This window comes from Chionomys nivalis, unplaced genomic scaffold (assembly GCF_950005125.1).
Source record: "Chionomys nivalis unplaced genomic scaffold, mChiNiv1.1 scaffold_28, whole genome shotgun sequence".
In the NCBI taxonomy this organism is placed as follows: domain Eukaryota; kingdom Metazoa; phylum Chordata; class Mammalia; order Rodentia; family Cricetidae; genus Chionomys; species Chionomys nivalis.
The window spans coordinates 1,533,712-1,543,868 of NW_026646922.1; positions in this window are offsets into that span (position 1 = coordinate 1,533,712).

Here is a 10,157-nt window from a genome sequence, read left to right on the forward strand (position 1 = left end):
GAAGTTGCCGCTTTATTAGAATGAATTACAGGGTATGTCGCTAATACCCTGGGTAAGCCAGATCTAATAGCTGGTGGTGGCATTGTATCCTGTCCTTGTGCCTTCTCACTCTGTTCACCAGCTCCAATAATTTCTTCAATCATTTCAAGTCTTCTTATCATTTTCTCTCTTAAATCCTGAATCTCCTGAGCTACATGTGTTTCTAGTGATTTCACTGAGGTATCAATTTTTTTGTCCACATTCTGCACCTGTGATTTCAAAGCTTTTGAATCCTGAATCTCCTGACCTGTATTAGTTTCTGTTAAAGATTGTATGGTTCTTAGGACCATATTTTTCCTAAGTAATAGAATATTCAAAAGAATACTGAAATCTAGTAACCAGTAAATTAAGTTATCTCCATAGTGATATAAACCTTGCATGAAAAAACCCATTGTTTTGGTAGTCAAAACAGTAAAATTCATGTTGGAAATGAAAACTTTCATATTACCTATTATCCAGCAGGTGGCGCTGTTCCCAAGTCGCGACGAAAACAGGGTCCTGTTTCAGTGTCCGCCTAGTATTGGTTAAAAACTGGGAAATGCCAGTTGCTCAACAAAGTAAATGTAATTAAATCAATTCCGTACATGGAACCATAAACCCAGAATCCAGGGGTAGAGAAGAGTAACCCAGAAGCCGTGTATGCCTCCAGGTGACAGAGTTGTCCCAAGGGGTTGCAACTTAACGCAACCAGTAACCACGTGCTCTGGTTCGTTCCGCTTAAGAGATGCGCTTGCAAGGGAGATTTGAAAGTGATTCAGAAAAGAGAAAACCACGTGGGCAGAGACTATGCAGGCCTGTGAAATTTAAATCCACGTAGCGAGGCAAACGATAAGCTGCGTCGAGACTTGAATTCAATCTGAGGTGTCTAAAGGGAAAATATAAAAAACTGCAGCAAGAAAAGCCACTGCATGATGATTTATGTTAAATTGCTGGCTCCACGCACAAGGCACAGGCCGCAAGGAACAGGCCGTGGCTGAACTGGCGGCCGGCAACGAGCGGCGGGGAAGGAGGGGTCCTAAAACCAAACGTTGGGTGCCACATGAAGGCGCAAGTCATAAACAATCCCACACCAGTTTGGAATTGTGATTATTAGGGTGGTATTTATTTAAAGGGGAATAAACTTACAGATCACCGTCCCAGACAACAGCCCTCTGTGCACACAATTAGGAAGAAGTCTAGTCGCCCGAACCGGAGCAGGTAGTAAAGAGAGAGAGGAGGGAAGTAGCCACTTTGTTTTTAAAGGGAAACAGACCACTCCCCAATGGGCTGGTATCTCGGCGGCTATTGGCTGGAGGAGCAGAAGGACCTCCTGCAACACATTACACTTTCAATATCAATTAGAGCCTATTTTAATTTTTGTCTAATTAAGAATAAGCATCCTGGCACTACTTCTACCTTTATCTAGGCAATCTTGGAATGAGCCATCTTGAACCTACATACTTCCAGCATCTCTCAGGAGTTGTGCAACTTCACTTCCTTCCCACCCATTACATGATTTGAATACCTGTTGCTCTCCTTCTCTAGACAGAGACCTGGGCAGATCTGGTTGCTGGTACCTATGACTTCCATGGATACAATTATTGTCTGCTGTACATGTGCTCCCTGGGAATTAAGTGATTCAAATACATTTTGTTATTTGATGTAAGTGTAATTAGATAGTGGGTGGAACTATCAGCTTTATTGGAAATAATTGAAACAAACTGCCAAGTTCAACTTAGTCACACACATGTAAGATTCAGTCCCAAGTAGGGGTGTATCTAGGGACAGGATATATGTGACAAGGCTAGTGACCACTTCTGCCATATGTTTCCTAACAACTTTTCAGAGCAGTAATGGATGTCCATGAAAGGTAAATCTTTAAATGAATACCGATTAGGCTTTCTTTTATGTTATAGGTGTTTTTCCAATGCATTGATGTTATCAAAATTACTCACCATCAATATCACGGTTGGCTTTTTTTCAGTTTTTTTTATTAATTTATTTCTTTATTAAAGATTTCTGTCTCTTCCCCGGCACTGCCTCCCATAACCCTCCCCCTCCCCCAATCATTTCTCCCTCTCTCATCAGTCCTAAGAGCAATCGGGGTTTCCTGCCCTGTGGGAAGTTCAAGGACATCCCACCTTCTTCCAGGTCTATTAAGGTGAACATCCAAACAGCCTAGGCTCCCACAAAGCCAGTATGTGCAGTAGGATCAACACCCAGTGCCATTGATCTTGACTTCTCAGCAGTCCTCATTGTCTGCTACATTTATTGAGTCCAGTACTATCCCATGTTTTTTGAGACCCAGTCCACCTTGCCATGGTGAGTTTCCAAAAGAACATCCCCTTTGTCTCAGTATGTGGGTGCACCCCTCGTAGTCCTGAGTTCCTTGTTCATGCTCTCTCTCCTTCTGCTCCTGGTTTGGGGTTGTAGTCTGGTGCTCCAATGTGGGACTCTGTCTCTGTCACCTTTCATCGACTGATGAAGGTTAAAATCCAGGAGGATGTCTATATGTTTTCCTTTGTGTTCACCATCTTATTTAGCTTTTCTAGGGTCATGAATTATAGAGTCAATGTCCTTTATTTATGGCTAGAAACCAAATATGAGTGAGTACATCCCATGTTCCTCTTTTTTTTTGGGTCTGGCTAAACTCACTCCGGATTGTATTTCTATTTCTGTCCATTTGCATGCAAAATTCAAGAAGTCATTGTATTTACTGCTGAGTAGTATTCTAATATGGATATATTCCATACTTTCTTCATCCATTCTTCCATTGAAATGCCTTTTTATTGTTTCAAGGTTCTGGCTATTACACACAATGCTGCTATGAAAATAGTTGAGCATATACTTTTGTTGTATGATAAGGCATCTCTTGGGTATATTCCCAAGAGTGATATTGCTGGGTCAGGAGTATGTTGAACCCAAATTTCCTGAGAAAGTGCCACAATGCATTCCAAAGTGGTTGCACAAGTTTGCATTCCCAACAGCAATGGATGAGTATACCCCTTTTTCTATGACTTTTCCAGCAAAGGCTATCATTGGTGTTTTTGATTTTAGCCATTCTGACAGGTGTTAGATGACATCATAATGTTGTCTTGATTTGGATTCTCCTTATCTCTAAGGAAGTTGAGCATGACCTTAAGTGTCTTTTGGCCATATGAACTTCTTCTGTTGAGAATTCTCTGTTCAGTTCATTGCCCCATTTTATAATTGGGTTTATTAGCCTTTTACGGTCTAATTTATTGAGTTCTTTATATATATTGAAGATCAAACCTTTGTCAATTGTGGGGTTGGTGAAGATCTTCTCCCAGTATGTGGTTTGCCTTTCTGTCTTAGTGACAGTGTCCTCTGCTTTACAGAAGCTTCTCAGTCTCAGGAGGTCCCATATTTTCAAAGAGGCCCTTAATAACTGTGCTGTTGGGGTTATACGTAGGAAGTGGTCTCCTGTGCCCATCTGTTGTAGAGTACTTCCCACTTTCTCTTCTATCAGGTTCAGTGTGTTCTGACTCTTATTGAGGTCTTTAATCCATTTGGACTTAAGTTTTGTGCATGGTGATAGACATGGATCTATTTTCATTCTTCTACAGATTGACATCCAGTTTTACCAGCATAATTTGTTGAAGATGATCTTTTTTATCCATTGTATACTTTTAGCTCCTTTATCGAAAATCAGGTGTTCATAGGTTTGTGGGTTAAAGTCCGGGTCTTCTTTACATTCCGTTGGTTGACTTCTCTGTTTTTATGTCAATACCAAGCTGTTTTCAATACTGTAGCTCTGTAATAGAGTTTGAAGTCAGGGATGGTAATGCCTCCAGACAATCCTTTATTGTATAAGATTGTTTTGGCTATCCTGAGTTTTTTATTTTTCCATATAAAGTTGACTATTTTCTTCTCAAGGGCTGTGAAGAATTTTGATGGGATTTTGATGGGGATTGCATTGAATCTATATATTGCTTTTGGTAAAATTGCCATTTTTACTAGGTTGATCGTCCCAATCCAAGAGCAAGGGAGATCCTTCCATTTTCTGGTATCCTCCTCAATTTCTTTCTTCAAAGACTTAAAGTTCTTGTCAAATAGATCCTTCACTTCCTTGGTTAGATTTACCCCAAGGTATTTTATGCTACCTGTGGCTATCGTCAAAGGTGATGCTTCTCTGATTTTCCTCTCTGCTTCCTTATCCTTCGTGTATAGGAGGGCAACTGATTTATTGTATTTGATCTTGTATACTGCCACTCTACTTAAGGTGTTTATCAGCTGTAGGAGTTTTTTGGAGGTGTTTTGGGGGTCGCTTATGTACACTATCATATCATCTGCAAATAATGCAAGTTTAACTTCTTCCTTTCCAATTTGAATCCTCTTTATCCCCTTGTTTTCTTATTGCTATTTCTAGAACTTCAAGCACTATATGAAAGAGGTATGGAGAGAGTGGGCAACCTTGTTGTGTTCCTGATTTTACTGGGATGACATTGAGTTTCTCTCCATTTAATTAGATGTTATCTGTCGGCTTGCTATGAATAGCTTTTATTATAGTTATGTACGACCCTTGTATCTCTATTCTCTCTAAGACCTTTATCATAAAGGGATGTTGAATTTTTTTGAATGCTTTTTCATAATCCAGTGAAATGATCATGTGGTTTTTTTCTTTCAGTATCTTTACATGATGGATTACATTGATAGATTTTCATATGTGGAATGAGCACTGCATCAGTGGATGAAGCCTACTTGATCATAATGGATATTTTTTCTAATGTGTTCTTGGATTTGTTTTGCCAGTATTTTATTGAGGATTTTCACATCGATGTTCATGAGTGAGATTGGCCTGTAGTTCTCTTTCTTGGTTGGGTGTTTGTGTGGTTTTGGTATCAGAGTAACTGCAGCTTCATAAAAGGAGTTTGGCAATGATTTCTCTGTTTCTATATTGTGAAATACACTACATTAAGGAGTATAGGTAATAGGTCTTCTCTGAAGTTCTGGTAGAATTCTGACTTGAAGCCATCTGGACCTGGGCTTTTTTGGTTGGGAGGATTTTTATATCATCTTCTAATTTTTCACGACTAACAGGTCTATTTAGATTGTTCACCTGGTAATATTTTAACTCTGGTATATGGTACTTATCTAAAAATTGTCCATTTCTTTTACCTTTTCCAAATTTGTGGCAAATAGGCTTTTCTAGTAAGATCTAATGATTCTCTTTATTTCCTCTGTGTCTGTGGTTATGTCTCCCTTTTCACTTCTGATGTTGTTAATTTTCGTATTCTCTCTCTGCCATTTGATTAGTTTGGATAGGGTTTTTTCAATCTTGTTGATTTTCTCCAAGAACAAGATTTTGTTTCATTGATTCTTTTGATTGTGTTATGTTTTTCTGTTTTGTTAATTTCAGCCCCCAGTTTGATTATTTCCAGACTTCTACTCCTCCTATTAAGTCTCCAATGTGTGCTTTCTCCATTTTCTTTAAGTGGGCACTTAGTGCTATGAACTTTCCTCTTACCACTGCTTTCATACTGTCCCATAGGTTTGAGTATGTAGAGTTTTCATTTTCATTGAATTCAAGAAGGACTTTAATTTCTCTATTTCTTCCTTGATCCAGGAGTTGTTCAGTAGTTGACTGTCCAGTTTCCATGAGTTCGTAGTCTTTCTGGAGGTAGCATTGTCGTTGAATTCTAACTTTAATCCAAGGTAATCTATAAGATACAGGTGGTTGCTAATATTTTTTGTAACTGTGGATGTTTGCTTTATTACTGAGTATGTGGACAATTTTCGGTTCCATGAGCTGCAGAGAAGTAGGTATATTCTTTCCTATTTGGATGCAATGTTCTATAGATGTCCATTAAGTCCATTTGATTCATTACCTACTTCAATCCTCTTATTTCTCTGTTAGGTTTCTGTCTGATTGACCTGTCCATTGGTGAGAGAGGAGTGTTAAAATCTCCTACATTAGTGTCTATGGTTTAATGACTGCCTTGAGATTCAGTTATGTTTCTTTTACATGAGTGGGTGCTTTTATATTAGGGGCATAGATATTCAGGATTGAGACTTTGTCCTGATAAATTGTTCCTGTTATGAGTAAAAAATGACCCTCTCTATCTCTTCTGATTGATTTTAGTTTGAAGTCAACTTTGTTAGGAATTAGTATAGCCACACCTGCTAGTTTCCTAGGTCCATTTTGTTGATAAACATTTTCCCAGCCCTTTACCCTGAGTAGATGTCTGTCTTTGTGGTTGAGGTGTGTTTCTTGTAAGCAGAGGAATGTTGGACCCTGTTTTCATATCCAATGTCTTAGCCTGTGTCTCTTTATAGGTTAGTTGAGGCCATTAATATTAAGTAATATTAATGACCAGTGGTTGTTAACTCTGGCCATTTTTTCTTTCTTTCTTTCTTTCTTTTTTTACCTTTCTTCGAGTTGTGCTGGTGAAGGGTCATTAGATATCTGAGTTATTGTGGGCATTGTTGGACTCCTTGGGTTGTGATTTTCCTTCAATTACTTTCTGTAAGGCTGGATTTGTGGCTATGTATTGTTTAAATTTGTTTTTATCCTGGAAAATTTTGTTTTCTCCCTTTATATTCTATGAAAGCTTGGATGGGTATGGCAGTCTGGGCTTGCATCCATGGTCTCTTAGTTTCTGCAGTGCATCTATCCAGGACCTTCTGGCTTTCATGGTTTCTATAGAGAAGTCAGGTGTAATTTTGATATGTTTACCTTTATAAGTAACTTGACCTTTTTCATTTGCAGCTCTTAATATTCACTCCTTATTCTGTATGATTTGTGTTTTGATTATTATATGATGAGGAGACTTTTTTTTTATCCCGTCTATTTGGTGTTCTGATTGCTTCTTGGACCTTCAAAGAATATCTTTCTTAAGGAAGGGAAAGTTTTCTTTTTAATTTTATTAAATATATTTTGTTGACAATTGAGCTGTAGTCTTCTCCTTCTTCTATCCTTATTAATCTTAGGTTTGGTCTTTTTATTGTGTCCCAGATTTCCTGAATGTTTAGTGATGAGAATTTGTTGGTTTTGCTTGATCAGTGTGTTTATTTCCTCTATGGTGTCTTTAGTGTCTGAGATTCTTTCTTCAATATCTTGTAATCTGTTGGTAGTACTTGTCTCTGTAGTTCCTGATTGTTTACCCAGACTTTCCATCTCCATCCTTACCTTGTTTTTTTTCTTCTATACTTCCATTTCATTCTTCAAGTCTTGAACCGTTTCCCTTACCTCTTTGATTGCTTTTTCTTGTTTCTCTTGGTTTTCTTGGGTATTTTGAGAAATTTATTCATTTCCTCTACATTTTTGTTTGTAATATCTAATTTTTTATGGCAGTTTTCACCTCTTGTTTAAGATCCTCTATTATTTTCATATAATTCAATTTTGAGTCGAATTCTTCTAATTCTTCTGGAGTAGGGTATACAATTCTTCTTATTTCAGGATTCCTGGATTCTGGCAATGTCATGTTGCCTTTCAGGATGTTTTGAGGAATTCTTGCATTGGTGCCTGCCCATCTCTTCCTTCAGATGGAGCCTGGAGAGGCCTAGTGTCTTGGTCCAGTCTTTGCTGTGACCGACTCCCTGGGTGTATCATCTGAGTGTAGGAGCAGGAGCCGTTCCTTTCCAGATGGATTCCTCAGCACCAAAACATGGACGCCTGATAGTCCAATGACCTGTGGACAAAATGGCGAATGTGGGGTGTAGTGTGGTATCGAGTAGAACAGAGGAGACCCTGCAGCCAAAGCTGAAGGTTCATTTGCTCCCTTCGGGGGTCCTTGAGGCCTGTCTGGCAGGCAGGCACTCACCACTCTGAGTGGGTAGCCTTAGTGTAGGAGCATGAAACTGTTCCTCAGCAAAGGACCTTGCAGACAAGGCAGGCTTGGGGATGATCGTGGGTAGGAAAGAAAGTCCTGCAGCACGAGCTGGGGGAGGGGGTTTGTCCTCTATTCCAGGACAGTCAGCCCCTGGATAGCACACACTCACCCATCCAGATGGAATTTCTCAGCACCTATACAGGGATGCCTGGTAGCCCAATGAGCCAGGGACTATAGGGAGAATGTTACAGAGAGGGCAGTGCTCAATAAAGCACAGGAGACTTTGCAGCCCCAAGCTGAATGTTCCTGTGGTCCCTTGTTTGGAACCTTCTGGCCTGCCTGGTAGGCAGGCACTCACTGCTCTGGGTGGGTAACCTTAGTGTAGGAACGGGAAAAGTATTCTTGAGGAGAGAACTTAAGAGACAGCAAGGCAGGCTTCTGGGGGGTAGATGGGGGCTGGGTCATGTGTAAAAAAGGGGACCTGCAGCAGGAGCTGGGGGAGGGTGATTTGTGCTCTCTTCCAGGAGAGTCAGCACCTAAATTGCACACCCTAACCCATCCAGAAGGAACTCCTCAGCACCTAAACAGGGACGCCTGGTAGCCCATGAGCAGGCAAAAAAGGAAACAAGCCTACTTGATTGTAAAGCATAATTTTTTAAATGTGTTCTTGGATTCTGTATGACAAAATTTTATTGAGTATTTTTGCATCAATGTTAATGAGTGGTATTGGTCTGTAATTCTCTTTCCTGTTTTGGTCATTGTGTGGTTTTGGAATCAGAGTGACTGTCAATTCAAAAAAAGAGTTTGGGAATGACCATCTGATTCTATTATGTGCAACACATTAAGGAGTATAGGTATCAGCTTTTCCCAGAAGTCCTGATAAAATTCAGCATTAAAATCATCTGCTCCTGAGCTTTATTAGCTTGGGAGCTTTTTATGACCGCTTCTATTTCCTCATGACTCATAGGTCTATTTAAATTGGTCACCTGTTCTTGATTTAACTTTGGTAAATGTTACTTATCGAAAAATATGTCAATTTCTTTTATTTTTCCAACTTTATGGCATACAAGCTTTTGTAAAATGACCTAATGATTCTCTGAATTTCCTCAGTGTCTGTTGTTAAGTCTCCTTTTTCATTCCTGATCTTGTCAATTTAGGTATTATATCTGTACCTTTTGTTTAGTTTGAAAAATTGTTTGTCAATCTTGTTGACGTTCTAAAAGAACCTGCTCATTGTTTCATTGATTCCTTGAATTGTTCACTGTGTTCCTATTTTATTGATTTCAGCCTTCTGTTTGATTATTTCTGGTCTTCTACTACTCCTGGGTGAGTGTGCTTCTTTTTTTCTAGAGTTTTCAGCTGTGTTATTAAGGCTCTAATGTGAGCTTTCTCCATTTTTTAATGTGTGCAATAAAAGCTATGAACATTCTTCTTAGCACTGCTTTCATTGCTTCCCATAGGATTGTTTATGGTGTGTCTTAATTTTCATTGAATTTAAGGAAGACATTAATTTCTTTCTTTATTTCTTCCCTGACCCTGTTGTGGTCAATAGTTGACTGTTCAGCTTCCATAAGTTTTAGGCTTTCTTGGGTTAGAACTATGTTTAAATTCTTACTTTACTCCATGGTGATCTGATAAGACACAGGAGGATACTAATTTTTTTTATATCTAAGGAAGTTTGCTTTGTTACATAGTATGTGGTCAGTTCTAAAGAAGATAACATGAGATGTTCAGAATTAGGTATATTCTTTCCCCTTTAGGTTGAATGTTCTATAAATGTCTGTTAAGGCCATTTTTTTTTCATTACCTCCTTTAATTCTATTTTTTCGCGATTTGTTTTCTGTCTGATTGATCTGTCCACTGGTAAGACAGGAGTGTTGAAATCCCTTCTATTAGTTCTGGGTTTTGATGTCTGCCTTTAGATCTAGTAATTTTTCTTCTAAAGAAGTGGGTGCTTTTTTATTAGGGACATAGACATTCAGGATTATGACTTCATCCTGATGAATTGTTCCTGTTATGAGTAAAAAGTCTCCATCACCATCTCATCTGATTGACTTTAGTTTTTCGTCAGTTTTGTTAGATATTAGTATAGCCACACCTGTTTGTTTCTTAGGTTCATTAGAATGAAAAACCTTTCCCAACCCTTTACTCTGAGTAGATGTCTGTCTTTGTCGTTAAGGTGTGCTTCTTGTAAACAGCAGATTGTTGGTTCCTGTCTTTGCATCCAATCTCTTTGACTCTGTCTTTTTTATAGGTGAATTGAATACATTGATATAAGTGATATTAAAGACCAGTGGTTGTTAACTCTGGTTATTTGTTTTTCATTTTGGTGTTAGAGTATTTTGT